Source organism: Amblyraja radiata, chromosome 1, assembly GCF_010909765.2.
Source record: "Amblyraja radiata isolate CabotCenter1 chromosome 1, sAmbRad1.1.pri, whole genome shotgun sequence".
NCBI classification, from domain to species: domain Eukaryota; kingdom Metazoa; phylum Chordata; class Chondrichthyes; order Rajiformes; family Rajidae; genus Amblyraja; species Amblyraja radiata.
In genome coordinates, this window is record NC_045956.1 from 8,260,038 (window position 1) to 8,282,570 (window position 22,533).

Below are 22,533 nucleotides of genomic sequence, written 5' to 3' on the forward strand. Positions count from 1 at the left end.
AAAATAAAAAGAATAAGACTGAACAATTGCAATTAGAAGAACAAATTAGACAATTGGATTTAGACAATGCGAAAGACCCAACTACAGATAAACACAATAAGATAACAACACTGAAATTTAAACTGAACAGAATTTTATCTGCAAGAGTTATCAATTCGGTGATAAACTTTCCGAGTTGTCTCCTAGCACGACAACTGAAAAAACGGGAAAAGGATCATACGATTCCAAAAATTAAATCAGATAAAGGGGAATTGATAACGTTACCTAAAGGTATTATTAAAAGATTTGCTCAATTTTATCAAAACTTATATACATCGAAAACATCAACAGACAGCATTAAACTCACTAATTTTTTGGATAACTGCAACCTCCCAAAACTCAATTTGCTGGAACAAGAGGAAATAGGAGCTCAAGTTTCAACTAAAGAAATAGAAGAGACAACAAATTCATTGAAGAACGGTAAAAGACCAGGACTGGATGGATTTAGTAATGAATTCAAGAAAAGATTTTATGAGATAATTTCACCACATTTACACAAACTTTACATATACGCGTTCAAAGAACAGACATTACCAGAAACATTAGCGGAATCAACTATTACACTTATACCTAAAAAGGATAAAGATTTAGAAGTGTTTAAGAAGGAACTGCAGATGCTGGAAAATCGAAGGTACACAAAAAAGCTGGAGAAACTCAGCGGGTGCAGCAGCATCTATGGAGCGAAGGAAATAGGCAACGTTTCGGGCCGAAACCCTTGAGCTATTGCACTGTTAAATACAGATCAGAAAATACTAGCGAAAACTTTAGCAAGAAGATTAAGCAAATACGTTAGTGACTTAATAAATCCGGATCAAACGGGGTTTATACCCAAGAGACACTCATTCAATAATCTGAGACGTTTTCAACATAATGCATTCACATAAAATCGAAGAAGAAGATTTATCAATTATATAATTGGATGCAGAAAAAGCATTTGACCAAGTGGAATGGGAACACCTCTTTAAAGTATTGCAAAAATTTCAAATGGGAGATCATTTTATCTCATGGATAAAATTATTATATGACAAGCCTACGGTTAGAATATTAACTAATAACATACTGTCTCCGAAATTTCAACTATCCAGGGGCAATAGACAGGGTTGTGCTTTATCACCCCTGCTATTCGCTCTTGTGATAGAGTCACTAGCAGAAAATATAAGAACGCATCCGAATATCCATGGTTATAATACTAAACACTCTAATAATAAAATATCACTATACGCAGATGATGTGCTATTATACATTACAAACTCGCAAATTAGCATGCCAAACTTATTAAACTTAATAGAGGAATTCGGTTCCTTCTCAGGATATAGAATAAACTGGAACAAAAGCGAAATCTTGACGATAAAACCTCAAGAGCTGACACACCTTTTAAAATTCCCCTTTAGAATTGCCACAGAAAATCTTAAATATCTGGGTATTCAAATTACCAGAAAATAAATAAACTTTTTATTTAATGCAAATTATTTGCCTTTACTTACCAAATTACATGCTTTGACCCAATTTTGGGAAACACTTCCGATGTCTTTAATAGGCAGAATAAATGCCATAAAAATGATTTTTCTCCCACAAATTTTGTACTTATTTCAATCAATACCAATATACCTACCTAAATTTTTTTTCAAAAACTCGATTCCCACATCACAAACTTTATATGGGACTATAAATCCCATAGAATCCAAAGACGACATTTATGTAAACCCAAAGAATTCGGCGGACTTACACTCCCCAATTTTTTGTACTACTAGTGGGCAGTGAATATCAAAAATGTAATTCACTGGTTGGATAACTCAACACAACAGGAAGAATGAATAGTAATGGAGAGAGAGGATTGTTCTCCTTTTAACATAGGAGCGATCCTTCTCTCCCCAATAAAATTGAATAAGACAATATACTAGAGAAATCCGACTATCCATAGCACAATACGAATTTGGAGACAAATAAAATGTACTCTCAAATTAAGAAATCTATCGCTTCTCTCTCCTATAGCTAATAATCCGTCGTTTAAACCATCAATTATCGACAAAACGTTTACTCACTGGGAAAGGATAGGAATTAAAACGTTTGGAGATTTGTATGAAATGGGAAACCTTTTGTCATTCCAAGAATTACAACTAAAATACAATTTGAAAAGTAATCAATATTTTAGATACCTGCAAATTCGAGATTACTTGAAAAAACATACACAAGAATACCAAACTCTGACGTCAGATCTATTAGATGAAGGCATGAACAGAAAGGCGGAAATAAATTATTAAATATCATATGTATAATATTATTCTAAATATAGAGATACCTTCGTCAGTAGGAATAAGAAGAGAGTGGGAACAAGAACTATCTATAAAAATTTCTAAAGACAGATGGAATAAATATTTGCTATATTTACATAAATGCTTGATTAATGTAAGACACATTCTAATCCAATTTAAAATTTTACATAGACTATATTACTCGAAAACCAAACTGAATAAATGTTTTCCAAATGTTTCCCCCATCTGTGATAAATGTCTATCTCAAGAAGCAACCATACACATTCCTTCGTCTCCTGTATAAAACTTCATACATTTTGGAAAGAAATCTTTGAAATCTTCTCAAAACTATTTAAAATAAAATTGGACCCTAACACAGAATTTATTATTTTCGGAACAATGGAAGCCTGCTCTGAGCTAACTTTATTTCAAAATTGTTTCCTTAACTATGGCTTGATAACGACAAAAAAGCTTATACTTAAATTTTGGAAAAATGCACCCACCCCAATGCTTAAAATATGGATCACAAACATGTCTGAAATGTTACACCTTGAAGATATGTGATTCGTTCTAGCAGGAAAATCAAAATAATTCTTGAAGATATGGTCTCCTTTCATCGATTTATTACGTATAATATGGTGCAACATAACTCGGGAAAACCGTTTCAGAACTGGGTGAGTGGTGTGGAAAGATATGAAGTAGGTATATTCCTTTTCTTTTCTGTTCTGTTTTTTTTTCTCTTCCCATTTTTTTTTCTATTTTTCTTTTTGCTCTTCCTTTCTGGTCTTCTCTTTTTTTCTACATCTCTATGGGCTCTTTCTCTCTATTTATCCACAAACTACTAATTGTGAACTTCTGGGGCCTACACATCACTACTTTCCTTAATCTCTTATTTTTTCTTCTTTTCTTGCATCTATTATTTTTCTGTTGTTAAATTTAAAACAAGAAGTTGTACACAACATGTATTTTGTTATATGCCATGGTTTATATGATTGTACATTGCTTCTAATAAAAATATTTTTTAAAAATAAATAAATAAATAAAATGATTTTATACACTTCTATAAGATCAGCGCGCATCCTCCTGCGCCCCATGGAATAAAGTTCTAGCCAGCTCAACCTCTCCCTATAGTTCAGGCCCTCAAGTCCTGGCAACATCCTCGTAAATCTTCTCTGCACTCCTTTCAGTCTAACAACATCTTTCCTATAGCAGAGTGACCAAAACTGAACACAAGACTCCAAATGTGGCCTCACCAGCATCTTGTACAACAGTAACATAACATCCCAACTTCTGTACTCAATATCCTGACTGAAGGCCAATGTGCCAGAAGCCTTCTTGACCTCCCTATCTATCCGTGACACCATTTTCAAGGGGGTGGGAGCTTGCAACCATCACGTGGTCCACCCTGTTTCGACTAATGCAATCAACCCGACGTGCCCAAACATGATCAAAAGATAAACTGATCTCATCTGCCTGAATATGATCCCAATATTCCCCTTCCCTGCATGTCTATGTGCTTATCTAAAAGCCTCTTAAACGCCACTATCGTACCTGCCACCACCACCACCCCTGGCAGCGCACTCCAGGCATCCTCATAGTAAAAAACCTGCCCCGCATGTGTCCCTCTGTGCTCTTTCCAGCACAGCCACAACATCATTACATGTTCCATTTCACCCTTTGTACCACTCAATGAAACGATGTCCACAGTATAATTGTTGGAGCAAAAAGCAGTTTATTGAAATATTTCATGTTTACAATTATTCATTGTGGCATCATTGCGTGATTATTATCAGGATTATGATCCCTGTGACAGGAGCATTGAGAACTTGCATGTGAAATTAATAAAGGGACAGAGCACCAAGCAGAGTAAACACTTCTTTTCAGATTGGATAGAAATTTTCTCTCATTGGCCGTATGTTGAAATAAGTATATTTTTCTATTGCCATAAACTGTGGCGATAAGTAGATAGACAATATTGAAACACAGGGAACTGCAGATGCTGGAACCTTGATTAAAACACACAGTGCTGGAGTAACTCAGCAGGTCAGGCAGCATCTGTGGAGTAAATGGATAGCTAATGAATTGGGTGGCGCCCCTGACTTTCCTAACTCAACGTCATGAGTTACTCCAGCACTTTGTGTTTGCTCAAGATACCAGCATGTGCAGTTCCTTGTGTCCCCATTACACATTTATAATTACTTTTAGAAAGCTATTAATGAAATGAAACACTTATATTGGAGTACAATCATGTTTCCAGAATTAAAATCATTTTACACTGAAGTTGTCGCAAAAAGAATATTTCACAATGTATAATACCATTTCAGCAAATGAAGTCCTTAGTTTCTTTACTTTGTATTTGCTAATAAATCTTCGACTAATATCTTTAGCCAAGGAGCCGTCCTCTCCACACAGATTAACTTGCTGTTGTATTTTGGAGTAAGCCGTGCTCTGAAACAGAAAGGGGACATTTTACATCTTTTGATAACTTGAAATTCTACGTTTACATTGCCACGGGCTTATTTAAATATGGGATTAGCTTTCTGTAAGGATTCTCCTGATTGTCTTTTCTACTTTTGCAGATGATCTGTCCATATAAATGCATTTACTCAATTTCTCCAAATGATCAGCAAAACTACCATGGAAACATAAGTGTCACAAGTACATCATCAATTCTTACTTGATTTGTGTTTCAGCGCAACTTCTACCCCTGGGAAATATATCAATTTGTGTTATGTAAATCCCGGGTATCTCGTCCATACGATTGTCAAGACACAGACAGCGTGTATCCTCATCTTCATTTACAGGAACAACTGCAAAATGAATTAAATGTTGTAAAAAATCATTCTGTAAATGGTGGTTTACACAGTATTTGTAAACATGTGATGTGCCGTGAGAATTAATGATCATTTTGTTACAGTACATGTAACTTGGAAGCAGAGACCTCATTATTGGAATCACAATGCATTTAATGTCTTTTTGCCTTAAAGTTTGACTCCTGCGTTAAACGATTGCATTAGTCACTGCAGTTGTGCGCAGTGCCAGCACAAATCTATCAGGTAAAAAACAGTTTGTTGGAAATAGCCTGAGATAGTAGCAAGCACTGTATGATGGCAAGTCCTTTCTTCTTCCAATTTAACTTTACCTTTCAATAAACCTAAGGATATCAAATTGTGCATTATAACAATTTGCAGTGTAGGCTTTACGCAGCTGTTTTATGTACAACATGAAATAATTTAAATGACAAGATTATCAGATTTTATTAAAATCTTGCTTGAGCATAAATTTTGTTCAGGACACAAACAATTTTTTTCTAACGAGTGACATGCAACCTTTTATATGTGCCTGAGAAGACTTTGTTTAATGCCTCATCCTGAAAACAACATGACCAATTGTCCTTTACTCTAGTAGTTGCTGTGGAAGAGTCAGCTGGGACAGGCTGGGACAGGCAGCATCTTGGGAGAACATGGATAGGTGACGTTTCACGATCAGGGCCTATCTTCAGGTGCCGACCTAAACCGTCACCAATCCATGTTCTCCAGAGATGCTGCCTAATCCTGCTGAGTCACCACCGCACTTTGTATATATTTTTGTACAACACCACCTGCGGTTCCTTGTTTCTAAGGTTATTTAGCCAATGGTCTGTTTATAAAATGAGCTCTCTCGCTTTAAATGAAGCCAATCGGCCAGATGAATTAGTACTGGCTTCCAGCAGGGGTATCCATTCACTTTCTTTCCCCCATCGATCACCCGATCAATTACTTTGGCCCAAGTGCTGATCTATCTGACTATTTCATATTCTGATTGGCCCTTCTTTCACCAGTCTCGTGGACATTCAATTCCAGTACAGTATCAAATCCATGCATAAAATAATCCTTGCATCTGTCACTAATTTGCCGTCTCTTGAAACACCTGCTAATGTGCAGCACTCAAGTCAAGTCAAGCGGAATTTATATTTAGTTCAGGGAGTTACAGGTACAAGGAAAATCTTGCTTGCAGAAGTATCGTAGGCACATAGACTCAGACACAGGCAAAAATATAATTTATTCATAAATTGCACTTAAAATTCTCCAAGACAGTAAAAAAGAAAAAACGATTGCAAATATAAACAGGGCATTAGTGCAAAACACAATGAGAGGAACTAAAAAGTCGAAGAGGTGGCCCATGGTGTTCTGTTGTTCAGCTTCGATTAGGGATGTTGATGTTTTTGATAGTTGTAGGAACATTGCTCAACTGTACTGTACTAAACCAATAGGCTCAATTATGTCCTCACATCCAGGGACTTGAAATCACTACCTGCCAGATCAGAAAGAAATGTGCTGCTTCTCGGCCAAGATGACACTTGAGGAAGATAGTGAGTTACAAGGTGCAAGATGCTTCACTTACCCTGAGAGAAAGCTGCACAATGTCCGAACAGCAGCAGGATTGCGATAGTAGCACCACAATTCATTCTAGGATTCCAGTTCTCCCTGACACACCTGCAGAACCAGAGAGACGTATCTGCTGTCAGTTGAAGACTGGTATTTATAACCAAATTTGGTGGAGTTGGGGGTTAGGTAAAATAAAATTTTGCAATCACCCTGTTGCAGCAGAAAAACAACTCAACGGTTTGTTAGAAAAAATAGGAACACCAGATGAATTTATGTTGAAATTTCAGATGATATCAAAGTTGTGATATTGTTAATTCTTTGTAGGATAGTACCTTCTAGGATTCCAGTTCTCCCTGACACGTCTCTCTGGTTCTGCAGGTGTATCTGCTGTCAGTTTAAGACGGGTATTTATAACCAAACTTGGTGGAGTTGGGGGTGAGGTGAAATAAAATGTTGTAAACACCCTGTTACAGCAGAAACAAACAGCAGCAGGATGTTACAAAAATAAAACCCCATTAGATAACATGATGTTGAAATTAGCTGATAATGTGAAAGTTATGATATTGGTAGAAGCAAGGAACTGCAGATGCAGGTTTACAAATAAAGACACAAAGTGCTGGAGTAACTCAGTGGGTCAGGTGGCATCTTTGGAACACATAGATAAAAGACGTTTTGAGTCGGGACTGTTCTTCAGACTCTTCTCTGAAGGAAGGTCTTGATTTGATTCAGACAAGTTCTTGAAGGGGAAGGGTGTCAAAGGTTACAAGGAGAAAGCAGGAGAAAAGCAGGAGAAAGCAGGAGAATTAGGTTCTCATTAGAGTCCGTCATGATTGAACGATAGAGCAGTCTCAATGGTCCGAATGGCCTCATTCCTCTCTTACCTTTATTTGTTGAGAACTTATGGTCTTATGGACTTGGATTGTTTTCTCCGGAATGCTAGAGGTTGCGGGAAAACCTGATAGAAGAATATAAAATGATGAGATGAATAGATACAGTAATCAGAACCTTTTTCCCAGGATGGAAATATCAAATACTAGTGAGCGTAGCCCTAAGGTGTGAAGGACAAGGTTTACAGGAGATAAACCTGTTGTTGGTGATATATGTAAAGAACTTGGATGTAAATGTAGACAGGTTAGTTAGCAAGTTTGCAGAAGACAGCAAAATGTGTGGAGTCGTGGACAATGAGGAAGGCTGTCCAATGATACAGTGCGAAATAGATCAGTTACAGATATGGGCAGAGAAATGGCAGATGGAGTTTAAACCAAGTGTTGCACTTTGGGAGGTCGTGCATAAGGAGGAAGTTTACAGTTAGTGGAAAGACCCTTAACAGAATTGATGTGCAGAGGGACCTTGGGGTCCGAGTTGATAGCTCAATGAAAGTGGCAACACAAGTGGCAAGTAGAGAGAGTGGTAAAGAAGGCATATGATACGCTTGCCTTCATTGGTCGGGCCACTGACTAAAGAGTCAAGATGTCAGGTTGTACTTTGGTAAGACCATATTTTGAGGATTGTGTGCGATTCTGGTCTTCCCAATACAGGAAGGATGTGAAGTCTTTGGAGAGGGTACTGAAGAGGAACCAGAATGGTGTCTGGATTATAGTGCATAAGCTAAAAGGAGCACTTGGACAAACTTGGATTGTTTTCTCTGGAGCATCAGAGGTTGTGGAAAGCTGATAGAGGTATAACATTATGGGAAGCAAAGATAGGATAGACAGTCAGGACCTTTTCCCCAGGCTCGAGATTTCTAAGGCTGCAGGGTATAGGTTTGAAGTCCGGGGCTTTGAGTTTAAGGGAGACATGCGGGGCAGGTTTTTTACCATGAGGATGCTTTGAGTGCGCTGCCAGGGGTGGTGGTGGAGGCAGGTACGATAGTGACGTTTAAGAAGCTTTTAGATAAGCACATAGACATGCAGGGAAGGGGAATATTGGGATCATATTCAGGCAGATGCGATCAGTTTATCTTTTGATCATGTTTGGCGCAGACACTGGTCTGATGGACCTGTTCCTTTGTTGTGCCGTTCTATACAACATGTTTGAAGGTCCTGTTTCCATGCTGTCATACTCATGCTCAGTTATTTTGCATCTTTGTGAAAGAGATCAACAAAGGCTCCAGTTTGATTATTTTGTTACATAGCATATTAAACATGGTAATGGGCATAATTGTTCTGTCTATCAATACTTGGGATATTTTGGCTGGGCTCCGGGGAGTGTTGTAGAGCAGAGGGAACTGGGAGCGCAGGCACATTGTTCCTTGATAGTTGTCTTCTTCTTGTCTATGGCGTGCACAGCCTAAAGTTGGTCAACTTGTTCTATTTGGTCTTGTTTGTGTCACATTGGCCTTCATCAGTCAGGATATTGAGTACAGAAGTTGGGATGTTATGTTACTGTTGTACAAGATGCTGGTGAGGCCACATTTGGAGTCTTGTGTTCAGTTTTGGTCACTCTGCTATAGGAAAGATGAAAGGAGTGCAGAGAAGATTTACGAGGATGTTGCCAGGACTTGAGGGCCTGAACTATAGGGAGAGGTTGAGCTGGCTAGAACTTTATTCCATGGGGCGCAGGAGGATGCGCGCTGATCTTATAGAAGTGTATAAAATCATGAGGGGAAAAGATAGAATAGGTGGACACAATGTTTTACTGAAAGTAGGGAAATCATGAACCAGAGGACATAGGTTTAAGGTGAGAGGGGAAAGATTTAATAAGAATCTGAGTTGCAAGTTTTTCACACGCAGTGGGTATATGAAACGAGCTGCCAGAGGAAGTCGAGGCAGATGCTATCATAACATTTAAAAGACATTTGACCTGGTGCATGGACAGGAAATGTTTAGAGGGATATGGGCCAAACATGGGCAGATGGGACCAGTGTAGATAGGGCAGCTTTGTCAGCATGGGCAAGTAGGGCTGAAGGGCCTGTTTCTGAGCATGCACTGTACAACTGCATGAGTCCAAGACTCTGTTTGTGTTCTCAGAGAATCAACCCTCACAACACTAATTTAAGTGTGTGCGGTATCTGACCCTGAAGCTTTCAGACCATCCATGTGAATAACTTTGTCCCAACAAAGGTTCTTTTCAGTTCAGTATAAATGGAGTTGTATCAGAGTTTAGCTGCACAATTGTGTATATTAAGGGGCTTAGAACATATACTTGCAGGACACTGGAGTGGAGAATTAATAAGCAGGATGTTTTGTTGCCTATCCTTGCTGATTGCTGTCTATAGTTAAGAAGTCAAGGATCCAGTTGCCGAGGAGGATGCAGATTACAAAGTCCAGCAGTTTTGGGATGAATTTGGATGGCATTATGGTGTTGAAGGCAGAGCTATGCTCAACAATTAGTAGCTGGATGTAGGTGTCTATGTTATCTACATGTTGCAGGGAAGAGTGCAGGGCGAGGGAGATGGCATTGACCTGTTGCGGCAGTAGCTGATTTACAGTGGATCAAGGCTGTGTGGGAAGCTGGAGCTAGTGTACGCAACCACCAGCCTCTCAAAGTACTTCATGATGCTGGATGTTGGATCCACCAGATGATAGTCACCAAGGCACACTACCTGGTGAATCATCTCTGTGTTCTTTCCAGCACAGCCACAACATCATCACATGTTCCATTTCACCCTTTGTACCACTCAATGAAACGATGTCCACAGTATAATTGTTGGAGCAAAAAGCAGTTTATTGAAATATTTCATGTTTACAATTGTTCATTGTGACATCATTGCGTGATTATTATCAGGATTATGATCCCTGTGACAGGAGCATTGAGAGCTTGTTTGTGAAATTAATAAAGGGACAGAGCACCAAGCAGAGTAAACACTTCTTTTCAGATTGGATAGAAATTTTCTCTCATTGGCCGTATGTTGAAATAAGTATATTTTTCTATTGCCATAAACTGTCAGATAAACAATATTGAAACACAGGGAACTGCAGATGCTGGAACCTTGATTAAAACACACAGTGCTGGAGTAACTCAGCAGGTCAGGCAGCATCTGTGGAGGAAATGGATAACCAATGATTTGGGTGGCGCCCCTGACTTTCCTGACCCAACGTCATGAGTTACTCCAGCACTTTGTGTTTGCTCAAGATACCAGCATGTGCAGTTCCTTGTGTCCCCATTACCTATTTATAATTACTTTTAGAAAGCTATTAATGAAATGAAACACTTGTATTGGAGTACAATCATGTTTCCAGAATTAAAATTATTTTACACTGAAGTTGTAGCAAAAAGAATATTTCACAATGTATAATACCATTTCAGCAAATTAAGTCCTTATTTTCTTTACTTTGTATTTGCTAATAAATCTTCGATTAATATCTTTAGCCAAGGAGCCGTCCTCTCCACACAGATTAGATAGCTGTTGTATTTTGGAATAAGCCGTGCTCTGAAACAGAAATGGGGCATTTTACATCTTTTGATAACTTTAAATTCTACGTTTACATTGCCACGGGCTTATTTAAATATGGGATTAGCTTTCTGTAAGGATTCTCCTGATTGTCTTTTCTACTTTGGCAGATGATCTGCCCATATAAATGCATTTACACAATTTCTCCAAATGATCAGCAAAACTACCATGGAAATATAAGCGTGACAAGTACATCATCAATTCTTACTTGATTTCTGTTTCAGCGCAACTACTACTCCTGGGAACGATATCAATTTGTGTTATGCAATTCCCGGGTATCTTGGTCTTATGAAAGCGATGACACAGACATCTTGTATCCTCATCTTCATTTACAGGAAATGGATAGCCAATGGGGTGGCGTGGCAATTGATTTAATTCTTATTAAATCAATTCTTACATGATTTCTGTTTCAGCGCAATTTTTATTCCTGGGAAAGATATCAATTTGTGTTATGCAAATCCCGGGTATCTCGTCCATACGATTGTCACGACACTGACAGCCTGTATCCTCATCTTCATTTACAGGAACAACTGCAAAATGAATTAAATGTTGTAAAAAATCATTCTGTAAATGGTGGTTTACACAGTATTTGTAAACATGTGATGTGCCGTGAGAATTAATGATCATTTTGTTACAGTACATGTAACTTGGAAGCAGAGACCTCATTATTGGAATCACAATGCATTTAATGTCTTTTTGTCCATAAATTTTGACTCCTGCGTTAAACGATTGCATTAGTCACTGCAGTTGAGCGCAGTGCCAGCACAAATCTATCAGGTAAAAAACAGTTTGTTGGAAATAGCCTGAGATAGTAGCAAGCACTATATGATGGCAAGTCCTTCCTTCTTCCAATTTAACTTTACCTTTCAATAAACCTAAGGATATCAAATTGTGCATTATAACAATTTGCAGTGTAGGCTTCACGCAGCTGTTTTATGTACAACATGAAATAATTTAAATGACAAGATTAGCTGATTTTTAAAAATCTTGCTTGAGCATAAATTTTGTTCAGGACACAGACAATTTTTTTCTAACGAGTGACATGCAACCTTTTATATGTGCCTGAGAAGGCTTTGTTTAATGCCTCATCCTGAAAACAACATGACCAATTGTCCTTTACTCTAGTAGTTGCTGTGGAAGAGTCAGCTGGGACAGGCTGGGACAGGCAGCATCTTGGGAGAACATGGATAGGTGACGTTTCATGATCAGGGCCTATCTTCAGGTCCCGACCTAAACCGTCACCTATCCATGTTCTCCAGAGATGCTGCCTAATCCTGCTGAGTCACCATAGCACTTTGTATATATTTTTGTACAACACCACCTGCGGTTCCTTGTTTCTAAGGTTATTTAGCCAATGGTCTGTTTATAAAATGAGATCTCTCGCTTTAAATGAAGCCAATCGGCCAGATGAATTAGTACTGGCTTCCCGCTGGGGTACCCATTCACTTTCTTTCCCCCATCGCTCACCCGATCAATTACTTTGGCCCAAGTGCTGATCTATCTGACTATTTCATATTCTGATTGGCTCTTCTTTCACCAGTCTCGTGGACATTCAATTCCAGTACAGTATCAAATCCATGCATAAAATAATCCTTGCATCTGTCACTAATTTGCCGTCTATTGAAACACCTGCTGATGTGCAGCACTCAAGCGGAATTTATATTAAGTTCAGGGAGTTACAGGTACAAGGAAAGTCTTGGTTGCAGAAGTATCGTTGGCACATAGACTCAGACACAGGCCAAAATATAATTTATTCATAAATTGCACTTAAAATTCTCCAAGACAGTAAAAAAGAAAAAACGATTGCAAATAAAAACAGGGCATTAGTGCAAAACACAATGAGAGGAACAAAAAGTCGAAGAGGTGGCCCATGGTGTTCTGTTGTTCAGCTTCGATTAGGGATGTTGATGTTTTTGATAGTTGTAGGAACATTGCTCAACTGTACTGTACTAAACCAATAGGCTAAATTATGTCCTCACATCCAGGGACTTGAAATCACTACCTGCCAGATCAGAAAGAAATGTGCTGCTTCTCGGCCAAGATGACACTTGAGGAAGATAGTGAGTTACAAGGTGCAAGATGCTTCACTTACCCTGAGAGAAAGCTGCACAATGTCCGAACAGCAGCAGGATTACGACAGTAGCACAATTCATTCTAGGATTCAAGTTCTGCCTGACACACCTGCAGAACCAGAGAGACGTATCTGCTGTCAGTTGAAGACTGGTATTTATAACCAAATTTGGTGGAGTTGGGGGTGAGGTAAAATAAAATGTTGCAATCACCATGTTGCAGCAGAAAAACAACTCAATGGTTTGTTAGAAAAAATAGGAACACCAGATGAATTTATGTTGAAATTTGCAGATGATGTCAAAGTTGTGTTATTGTTAATTCTTTGTAGGATAGTACCTTCTAGGATTCCAGTTCTCCCTGACACGTCTCTCTGGTTCTGCAGGTGTATCTGCTGTCAGTTTAAGACGGGTATTTATAACCAAACTTGGTGGAGTTGGGGGTGAGGTGAAATAAAATGTTGTAAACACTCTGTTGCAGCAGAAAAACAAACAGCAGCAGGATGTTACAAAAAAAACCCCCATTAGATAACATGATGTTGAAATTAGCTGATAATGTCAAAGTTATGATATTGGTAGAAGCAAGGAACTGCAGATGCAGGTTTACAAATAAAGACACAAAGTGCTGGAGTAACTCAGTGGGTCAGGTGGCATCTTTGGAACACATAGATAAAAGACGTTTTGAGTCGGTACTGTTCTTCAGACTCTTCTCTGAAGGAAGGTCTTGATTTGATTCAGACAAGTTCTTGAAGGGGAAGGATGTCAAAGGTTACAAGGAGAAAGCAGGAGAAAAGCAGGAGAAAGCAGGAGAATTAGGTTCTCATTAGAGTCCGTCATGATCGAACGATAGAGCAGTCTCAATGGGCCGATGAGAACTTATGGTCTTATGGACTTGGATTGTTTTCTCTGGAATGCTAGAGGTTGCGGGAAAACCTGATAGAAGAATATAAAATGATGAGATGTATAGATACAGTAATCAGAACCTTTTTCCCAGGATGGAAATATGAAATACTAGTGGGCGTAGCCCTAAGGTGTGAAGGACAAGGTTTACAGGAGATAAACCTGTTGTTAGTGATATATGTAAAGAACTTGGATGTAAATGTAGACAGGTTAGTTAGCAAGTTTGCAGAAGACAGCAAAATGTGTGGAGTTGTGGACAATGAGGAAGGCTGTCCAATGATACAGTGCGAAATAGATCAGTTACAGATATGGGCAGAGAAATGGCAGATGGAGTTTAAACCAAGTGTTGCACTTTGGGAGGTCGTGCATAAGGAGGAAGTTTACAGTTAGTGGAAAGACCCTTAACAGAATTGATGTGCAGAGGGACCTTGGGGTCTGAGTTGATAGCTCAATGAAAGTGGCAACACAAGTGGCAAGTAGAGAGAGTGGTAAAGAAGGCATATGATACGCTTGCCTTCATTGGTCGGGGCACTGACTAAAGAGTCAAGAAGTCAGGTTGTACTTTGGTAAGGCCATGTTTTGAGGATTGTGCGCAATTCTGGTCTTCCCAATACAGGAAGGATGTGAAGTCTTTGGAGAGGGTACAGACGAGGAACCAAAATGGTGTCTGGATTATAGTGCATAAGCTAAAAGGAGCACTTGGACAAACTTGGATTGTTTTCTCTGGAGCATCAGAGGTTGTGGAAAGCTGATAGAGGTATAACATTATGGGAAGCACAGACAAGATAGACAGTCAGGGCCTTTTCTCCAGGCTCGAGATTTCTAAGGCTGGAGGGCATAGGTTTGAAGTCCGGGGCTTTGAGTTTAAGGGAGACATGTAGGGCAGATTTTTTACCATGAGGGTGCCTGGAGTGCGCTGCCAGGGCAGGTGATGGAGGCAGGTACGATAGTGGCGTTTAAGAAGCTTTTAGATAAGCACATAGACATGCAGGGAAGGGGAATATTGGGATCATATTCAGGCAGATGCGATCAGTTTATCTTTTGATCATGTTTGGCACAGACACTGGTCTGATGGACCTGTTCCTTTGTTGTGCCGTTCTATACAACATGTTTGAAGGTCCTGTTTCCATGCTGTCATACTCATGCTCAGTTATTTTGCATCTTTGTGAAAGAGATCAACAAAGGCTCCAGTTTGATTATTTTGTTACATAGCATATTAAACATGGCAATGGGCATAATTGTTCTGTCTATCAATACTTGGGATATTTTGTCTGGGCTCCGGGGAGTGTTGTAGAGCAGAGGGAACTGGGAGCGCAGGCACATTGTTCCTTGATAGTTGTCTTCTTCTTGCCTATGGCGTGCACAGCCTAAAGTTGGTCAACTTGTTCTATTTGATCTTGTTTGTGCACGTCTGGTTGATTGCATTAGTCGAAACAGGGTGGACCACGTGACGGTTGCAATCTCCCACCCCCTTGAAAGTGGTGTCACAGATTGATAGGGAGGTCAAGAAGGCTTTTGTCACATTGGCCTTCATCAGTCAGGATATTGAGTACAGAAGTTGGGATGTTATGTTACTGTTGTACAAGATGCTGGTGAGGCCACATTTGGAGTCTTGTGTTCAGTTTTGGTCACTCTGCTATAGGAAAGATGTTGTTCGACTGAAAGGAGTGCAGAGAAGATTTACGAGGATGTTGCCAGGACTTGAGGGCCTGAACTATAGGGAGAGGTTGAGCTGGCTAGAACTTTATTCCATGGGGCGCAGGAGGATGCGTGGTGATCTTATAGAAGTGTATAAAATCATGAGGGGAAAAGATAGAATAGGTGGACACAATATTTTACTGAAAGTAGGGAAATCATGAACCAGAGGGCACAGGTTTAAGGTGAGAGGGGAAAGATTTAATAAGAATCTGAGTTGCAAGTTTTTCACACACAGTGGGTATATGAAACGAGCTGCCAGAGGAAGTCGAGGCAGATGCTATCATAACATTTAAAAGACATTTGGCCTGGTGCATGGACAGGAAATGTTTAGAGGGATATGGGCCAAACATGGGCAGATGGGACCAGTGTAGATAGGGCAGCTTTGTCAGCATGGGCAAGTAGGGCTGAAGGGCCTGTTTCTGAGCATGCACTGTATAACTGCATGAGTCCAAGACTGTGTTTGTGTTCTCAGAGAATCAACCCTCACAACATTAATTTAAGTGTGTGCGGTATCTGACCCTGAAGCTTTCAGACCATCCATGTGAATAACTTTGTCCCAACAAAGGTTCTTTTCAGTTCAGTATAAATGGAGTTGTATCAGAGTTTAGCTGCACAATTGTGTATATTAAGGGGCTTAGAACATATACTTGCAGGACACTGGAGTGGAGAATTAATAAGCAGGATGTTTTGTTGCCTATCCTTGCTGATTGCAGTCTATAGTTAAGAAGTCAAGGATCCAGTTGCCGAGGAGGATGCAGATTACAAAGTCCAGCAGTTTTGGGATGAATTTGGATGGCATTATGGTGTTGAAGGCAGAGCTATGCTCAACAATTAGTAGTTGGATGTAGGTGTCTATGTTATCTACATGTTGCAGGGAAGAGTGCAGGGCGAGGGAGATGGCATTGACCTGTTGCGGCAGTAGCTGATTTACAGTGGATCAAGGCTGTGTGGGAGGCTGGAGCTAGTGTACGCAACCACCAGCCTCTCAAAGTACTTCATGATGCTGGATGTTGGATCCACCAGATGATAGTCACCAAGGCACACTACCTGCTGAATCATCTCTGTGCTCTTTCCAGCACAGACACAACATCGTCACATGTTCCATTTCACCCTTTGTACCACTCAATGAAACGATGTCCACAGTATAATTGTTGGAGCAAAAAGCAGTTTATTGAAATATTTCAAGTTTACAATTATTCATTGTGACATCATTGCGTGATTATTATCAGGATTATGATCCCTGTGACAGGAGCATTGAGAGCTTGTTTGTGAAATTAATAAAGGGACAGAGCACCAAGCAGAGTAAACACTTCTTTTCAGATTGGATAGAAATTTTCTCTCATTGGCCGTATGTTGAAATAAGTATATTTTTCTATTGCCATAAACTGTCAGATAAACAATATTGAAACACAGGGAACTGCAGATGCTGGAACCTTGATTAAAACACACAGTGCTGGAGTAACTCAGCAGGTCAGGCAGCATCTGTGGAGGAAATAGATAGCCAATGATTTGGGTGGCGCCCCTGACTTTCCTGACCCAACGTCATGAGTTACTCCAGCACTTTGTGTTTGCTCAAGATACCAGCATGTGCAGTTCCTTGTGTCCCCATTACATATTTATAATTACTTTTAGAAAGCTATTAATGAAATGAAACACTTATATTGGAGTACAATCATGTTTCCAGAATTAAAATCATTTTACACTGAAGTTGTAGCAAAAGGAACATTTCACAATGTATAATACCATTTCAGCAAATGAAGTCCTTATTTACTTTACTTTGTATTTGCTAATAAATAGTCGATTAATTTCTTTAGCCAAGGAGCCGTCCTCTCCACACAGATTCGATAGCTGTTGTATTTTGGAATAAGCTGTGCTCTGAAACAGAAAGGGGACATTTTACATCTTTTGATAACTTGAAATTCTACGTTTACATTGCCACGGGCTTATTTAAATATGGGATTAGCTTTCTGTAAGGATTCTCCTGATTGTCTTTTCTACTTTTGCAGGTGATCTGCCCATATAAATGCATTTACTCAATTTCTCCAAATGATCAGCAAAACCACCATGGAAACATAAGTGTGACAAGTTTAATCTTATTAAATCAATTCTTACATGATTTCTGTTCTTCTGCAACTTCTATTCCTGGGAAAGATATCAATTTGTGTTATGTAATTCCCGGGTATCTTGTCCTTACGATAGTCAAGACACTGACAGAGTCCATCCTCATCTTCATTTACTGGAACAACTGCAAAATGAATTAAATGTTGTAAAAAAATCATTCTGTAAATGGTGGTTTACACAGTACTTGTAAACATGTGATGTGCCGTGAGAATTAATGATTATTTTGTTACAGTAATAATAATAATAATAATAATAAATTTTATATTTAATGGGCGCCTTTCATACAAAATCTCAAGGACACCTTACATAGTAATCGGAATAAAAACATATAATCGGAGTAAAACAAGTAATTAAAGACATCACAATGACACAAATTAAAAACAGAATTCAATCCAAAAACAGAAAATCAAAAACACAGTGTGAAGAGAGAGCAGCGGCAACCAATTCGTGCCAGCGTCCACTCTCTCTTCACGGCAGCCATCTTGGACACAGACCTACAGGACTACAGTTAGACAAAAAAAAATCATCCCCCCACAGTGGATAGCACTGTGGAGGAAGGCACAATGTCCAGTCCCCACCCCATGTTCACCCCAAAGTCAGGCCTATTGGGGCCACCGCAATTGCCTCTACGGAGGCCCGATGTCCCTGGCCGTTCTCACCGGGTGGTCTTGCCCCGGCGTCGGGAGAGTCCTTTTGGCGGCTGGGCCACTTGGAACGGCCGCTTCCTGGTTGGAGCCCGCGGCTGCCGAAGCCGACAAGGCCGCGCCGGTTTGGAGCGCCCAGGCTCCCGTTGGTAAAGTTGGCGCCGCCTCTCCGCTCCGCAGACCCGCAGCCCGGAGTTGTTGCTCTCGGCGGTCCAGCTCGCCAGAGCTCCAGCGCGTCGCTCCAGCGCGGCGACCCAGGCAAGGGATCGCCCGCTCCGCTCCAGCGCTCCAATGCTGTGCCGCCGCCGAGGCCGAGGTGCTGGGCGGTTCCCGCCAGGAAACGGCGCTCCAAGCCCGCAGGTAGGCCACGAGGACGGGTCAACGGGCAGCCCGGAGAAAAGGCTGCCACACCGACCAGGTAGGGACCTAGAAATTAAGTTAATACCTACCCCCCACATTATAAAGACCATATCCCCTACAAACAAATAACAGGACTCACTAAAGACTATAAAAAAAACGGATTTAAAACGGACGGCTGCTGGCTAACAGCCGTTCACCAAGATGGCTCCTGATAGCTACAGTACATGTAACTTGGAAGCACAGACCTCATTATTGGAATCACAATGCATTTAATGTCTTTTTGTCCTTAAATTTTGACTCCTGCGTTAAACGATTGCATTAGTCACTGCAGTTGAGCGCAGTGCCAGCACAAATCTATCAGGTAAAAAACAGTTTGTTGGAAATAGCCTGAGATAGTAGCAAGCACTATATGATGGCAAGTCCTTTCTTCTTCCAATTTAACTTTACCTTTCAATAAACCTAAGGATATCAAATTGTGCATTGTAACAATTTGCAGTGTAGGCTTTACGCAGCTGTTTTATGTACAACATGAAATAATTTAAATTACAAGACTAACAGATTTTTAAAAATCTTGCTTGAGCATAAATTTTGTTCAGGACACAGACAATTTTTTTCTAATGAGTGACATGCAACCTTTTATATGTGCCTGAGAAGACTTTGTGTAATGCCTCATCCTGAAAACAACATGACCAATTGTCCTTTACTCTAGTAGTTGCTGTGGAAGAGTCAGCTGGGACAGGCTGGGACAGGCAGCATCTTGGGAGAACATGGATAGGTGACGTTTCAGGATCAGGGCCTATCTTCTGGTCCCGACCTAAACCGTCACCTATCCATGTTCTCCAGAGATCCTGCCTAATCCTGCTGAGTCACCACCGCACTTTGTATATATTTTTGTACAACACCACCTGCAGTTCCTTGTTTCTAAGGTTATTTAGCCAATGGTCTGCTTATAAAATGAGATCTCTCACTTTAAATGAAGCCAATCGGCCAGATGAATTAGTACTGGCTTCCCGCAGGGGTATCCATTCACTTTCTTTCCCCCATCGCTCACCCGATCAATTACTTTGGCCCAAGTGCTGATCTATCTGACTATTTCATATTCTGATTGGCTCTTCTTTCATCAGTCTCGTGGACATTCAATTCCAGTACAGTATCAAATCCATGCATAAAATAATCCTTGCATCTGTCACTAATTTGCCGTCTCCCTGGATCTTGAAACACCTGCTAATGTGCAGCACTCAAGTCAAGTCAAGCGGAATTTATATTAGGTTCAGGGAGTTACAGGTACAAGGAAAATCTTGGTTGCAGAAGTATCGTAGGCACATAGACTCAGACACAGGCAAAAATATAATTTATTCATAAATTGCACTTAAAATTCTCCAAGACAGTAAAAAAGAAAAAACGATTGCAAATAAAAACTGGGCATTAGTGCAAAACACAATGAGAGGAACAAAAATGCCGAAGAGGTGGCCCATGGTGTTCTGTTGTTCAGCTTCGATTAGGGATGTTGATGTTTTTGATAGTTGTAGGAACATTGCTCAACTGTACTGTACAAAACCAATAGGCTAAATTATGTCCTCACATCCAGGGACTTGAAATCACTACCTGCCAGATCAGAAAGAAATGTGCTGCTTCTCGGCCAAAATGACACTTGAGGAAGATAGTGAGTTACAAGGTGCAAGATGCTTCACTTACCCTGAGAGAAAGCTGCACAATGTCCGAACAGCAGCAGGATTACGACAGTAGCACAATTCATTCTAGGATTCAAGTTCTCCCTGACACACCTGCAGAACCAGAGAGACGTATCTGCTGTCAGTTGAAGACTGGTATTTATAACCAAATTTGGTGGAGTTGGGGGTGAGGTAAAATAAAATGTTGCAATCACCATGTTGCAGCAGAAAAACAACTCAATGGTTTGTTAGAAAAAATAGGAACACCAGATGAATTTATGTTGAAATTTGGAGATGATGTCAAAGTTGTGTTATTGTTAATTCTTTGTAGGATAGTACCTTCTAGGATTCCAGTTCTCCCTGACACGTCTCTCTGGTTCTGCAGGTGTATCTGCTGTCAGTTTAAGACGGGTATTTATAACCAAACTTGGTGGAGTTGGGGGTGAGGTGAAATAAAATGTTGTAAACACCCTGTTGCAGCAGAAACAAACAGCAGCAGGATGTTACAAAAATAAAACCCCATTAGATAACATGATGTTGAAATTAACTGATAATGTCAAAGTTATGATATTGGTAGAAGCAAGGAACTGCAGATGCAGGTTTACAAATAAAGACACAAAGTGCTGGAGTAACTCAGTGGGTCAGGTGGCATCTTTGGAACACATAGATAAAAGCTTTGGATGGCAAGCATGTGGCAATTCGTAAACCACCCGGAGGTGGCTCAAATTATTTCAATTACAAGAAATTCCACTCAATTGTACTCTTGGCGGTGGTTGATTATAACTACAACTTCCTGTATGTGGATGTGGGCACACCTGGAAGTGTTGGTGATGGCCGGATTTGGAAAGAAACCTGGCTTGGAAAGAAAATGGAAGGTGGAACAGCAGGCATGCCTGATCCAGAACCTCTGTCAGGAGAAGACAGCCCGGACATCCCATATGCGATGGTTGCTGATGAAGCCTTTGCACTATGGCCCTGGATTATGAAGCCATATCCACAGAGGAATCTAACTAGGGAACAGAGGATCTTCAATTACAGGCTGTCAAGGGCCAGGAGGGTAGTAGAAAATTATTTTGGCATCTTGGCAAACAGATTTAGATGCTTGCTCAAGACAATGGAGCAGAGGCCCAAGAATGTGGAGAGTATAGTATATGCAGCATGTGTTCTGCACAACCTGATCCGAATGAGAGGTGCAGCTGCTGGATCAGCAACATCCATCCAGGACGGTGACATAGTGGACAGTGACACAGGGGAAGTAACACTAGGTGCTTGGAGAAGTGGTGCGAACAAGTTGAAAATGGTCTCACTGCAGCGTTTGAAAGGTAACTCGGGCACATCCAGTGTGAAAGAGCAAAGAGACCATCTCTGCGCTTACTACAATTCACAATTGAGGAGTGTGCCATGGCAGGACAGCTATATTGATGGGTAGCCGACCACAGGAACACTACTGCATGTTATAAGCTGACTTCCTAGTGTTGTCCTCTGAAAAGTGCTTCCTATAAGATGTTCGTCCGCAAAACCTGCCGTTTAGAACATTGCTTTGTCCCTTTAAATGCCTGAGTTCACGCTTGTAGCGGAGGTTGATGGATATAATGTGTTTTAAATAATCTCGCGTGCCTCATTTTTGTATTTCGTGTTTGCGAGGCCCTTTTACAGACAAATGTTTTGTGTGATGCATCTCCTCTCAATATGTGACAGAATTCGTCTTCTTATATTGTCAAATAGGAATAAAGACTTTGTATCACATTTACCGTGCTGATTGTCTTATTTCATTTTCTACCAAGAGGTGAAGAACACGTTTAAATAGCTGAACATTTCAGGGTCCTGCACACTCAAAAATGTAAATGAGTGAAAATGTGATTATATCACCTCCATTAAGGTATTTTGTGTTTCAGCATGAGAGGGATTATAACATTAGAGACATTCATCTTGCAGTGATGTATTAATGACGATTTGCAGACATCAAGCTGATAGTAAAAAATAAATTTATTTAGCAGTGAGGTAAACAAGCAATGACAATCAA

General features: G+C 40.2%; 1 long non-coding RNA gene across 1 annotated transcript; it reads right to left on the reverse strand.

The window, feature by feature from the left end:
* Positions 1-10,865: 10,865 nt before the first annotated feature.
* Positions 10,866-20,574, reverse strand: LOC116970790. Its single transcript, XR_004411317.1, has 3 exons — positions 20,536-20,574; positions 17,828-17,960; positions 10,866-11,030 (listed from the first exon to the last, which is right to left on the reverse strand). It is a non-coding gene; the product is annotated as an uncharacterized LOC116970790 (long non-coding RNA).
* Between the last annotated feature and the right edge of the window lie 1,959 nt (positions 20,575-22,533).